General features: G+C 36.9%; 1 pseudogene; it reads right to left on the bottom strand.

Annotated features, from left to right (window-relative positions):
* Positions 1-236: 236 nt before the first annotated feature.
* LOC118015148 lies at positions 237-913 on the bottom strand (annotated as a pseudogene).
* Between the last annotated feature and the right edge of the window lie 1913 nt (positions 914-2826).

Genomic DNA, 2826 nt, shown 5'->3' with positions numbered 1-2826 from the left:
TGGATTGAGGTTAGAACCCTTTCCCCAAAAATAGTTGCATCTTGAATTCAACCAAGTTATTTGTCTACCAAAACAACCAAAATACCCATTCTCTAGAGGAATATAGCGGAGTTACTTTCCAGGATATAATAGAAAATTACTTAACATTTGAAGAACTAGGAAAATATGATTCATTCTCAAAAAAAAGAATAAGCAAACCACTAAGCCCAACAGGGATTAGAACCCATAGATTTTAGTATAGCTTTTATTGTATCTTTAAAATATTGCAAATAAGTCTGAAAAATCATCCGGCATCTTGCTGTTTCTGTAGAGGGACAACTCAGATCTTATTTATCAGCCTGCTGAACTTCTCCTTTTTCAGAAACATAGATACCATCCAAAAATTTTCTGATATCCTTGTTTTTAACAGTTGTGGCTTGCTGAATCAAAGCAGCTGAGTTTGATACAAGTTCAATGTCATTTCCTTCAAGAATTAACTCATCTTTTTGGGCTTGAGATACAGAACAAGCAACACCTGGCCTCATCTGAACCCTGTGGATGTATTTCTCACCCAAGAAATTTCGGATTCCAACAAGAGAACCATTCTCCTGAATAACAATGTTGATGGGGAAGTGAACATACACAGACCTCATCTTGTAAAGGAAGCCCAGTGTAACGCCCTTGATCATGTTCTGTACGCGACTACAGATAGTGCGAACAGTAGCCAGCTCTTTTCTATTTCCCCACCATTTGTCAACTTGGAGCCTCTTCTTTTTCTTTCCGAGAAGACTGAGTTATACATTGATGTGATTGAAGTCCCTTCGTAGGGTTCCTCTGGGTCCCTTCACAATAACTGTGCATCCCTTCAGAGTGATGTCGACATTTTCTGGAATGTCGACAGTCTGATTGCTGAGAATCGTCTTCATTCTTGCAGGAGATGTGGCAAAGAGCTAGAACACATAGATTTTAAAGTGGCTATGTGTAATGATGCAAAGGAAAATTTTTAAAGTACTAGGTCAACTTGACAGCATGGAGATGACAAATGAAAGAGTCTGAAGAAGAGAGAGCCTCAGGACCTGAGGCACAATACCAAATGTCTAGTGTACATGTAACTGGCATTGCAGAAGATAAGAAAGATACAGTGAGTCAGAAAAAAATTTGAAGACACAAAAACACAAAGAACAAACAAAAAGAAAAATCAGACTACATCAAAATTAAAAATTTTGTGCATCAAAGGACATTTATCAAGAAAGTGAAAAGACAGTGTATAGACTGAGTGAAAATATTTGCAAATCATATATCTGATAAAAGTCTAATATCCATAATATATAAATAACACAACAGAACAACAAAAAGACAACACGGTTTAAAAGTGAGCAGAAGACTTCAATAGACATCTCTCCAAAGAAGATGTACAAAAGGCCAACTAGCACATGAAAAGATGCTTAATATCTTTACATATTAGAGAAAAATCAAAACCACAATGAATTACCATTTCACACCCATTGGGATGTAGTCTGATTTTTCTTTTTGTTTGTTCTTTGTGTTTTTGTGTCTTCAAATTTTTTTCTGACTCACTGTTGCTAAAAAAAGCAACAACAAAATAGCCAGTGTCGATGAGGATGTAGAGAAATTGGAACCCATGTACGTTGCTGATGGGGGTGTCAAATGATGCAACCATTGAGGAAAATAATTAAAAAGAGGTATTCTAAGAAATATCTGTACATGCTCACAGAAGCACTAATTACAATAGCCAAAAGATGGAAATAACTGAAGTGTTCCCCAGTGGATGGAGAGGTAAATAAAATATGTATAACCATGTAATAGAATATTATCCAGCCATAAAAATGAAGGGCTGATACATGTTACAACATGAATGAACATCAAAATCATTATGCTCAGTGAAAGAAGCCAGACACAAAAGGTCAGAAATTATACAATTTCATTTATATGAAATATTTAGAATAGGTAAATCCATAGGACAGAAAGCAGATTAGTAGTTGTCACAGGCTGGTGGAGAGAGGGCTGAGGAGTAGCTGCTTAATGGGTAGAGGATTGCCATTAGGGGTGATGAAAATATTTTGAACTAGGTAGAGGTGATGGTTGCACAACATTGAGAATATACTAAAGGCCATCAAACTGTTAAATAGTTAATTTTATGTTATGTGAATTTTGCCTTGATACCATTTTGAAGAATCGATGTTGGACAGTTTTTTGAATTTAGATAAAGGCATAAATATGGTCTCTCAAGAAGTTCAGTGAAGGGGCACCTGGGTGGCTCAGTTGGTTAAGCGACTGCCTTCGGCTCAGGTCATGATCCCGGAGTCCCGGGATCGAGTCCCGCATCGGGCTCCTGCTCAGCGGGGAGTCTGCTTCGTCCTCTGATCCTATCCCCTCTCATGTGTTCTCTCTCTCTCCTTCTCTTTCTCGCAAATAAATAAATAAAATCTTAAAAAAAAAAAAAAAGAAGAAGTTCAGTGAACCCACAGCTAGGAATCATAGTCAATCTACTGAAACCCAAAGATGAAAACTCTAAAAAGCAGCTAGAGAAAAGCAATACACAATGTACAGGGATGCAGCAATTCAAAAGACTCCTGAATTCTCATCAGAAACTAAGAAAGCCATAAGACAGTGGGAAAACATCTTTAAAGCTGAAAGAAAAACAAAACTGTCAACCCAGAAATCTACATCCCATGAAAATAACCTTCAAAAATGAAGGCAAAATAAAGACATTTTCAGATGCAATAAGACTAAGAGTATTCATTACCAGCAGACATAAGACTCCAAGGAATGCTAGAAGAAATTCTTCAGGCTCTAGGAAAATGTTACCTGAAAGGAAACTCAGAT

The sequence above is a fragment of the Mirounga leonina genome, unplaced genomic scaffold (genome assembly GCF_011800145.1).
Source record: "Mirounga leonina isolate KUSES-001 unplaced genomic scaffold, KU_Mleo_1.0 Mir_165, whole genome shotgun sequence".
NCBI lineage: Eukaryota > Metazoa > Chordata > Mammalia > Carnivora > Phocidae > Mirounga > Mirounga leonina.
The sequence above is the reverse complement of the archived record's forward strand: the minus strand, read 5'-3'. Positions and strand labels throughout refer to the sequence as shown.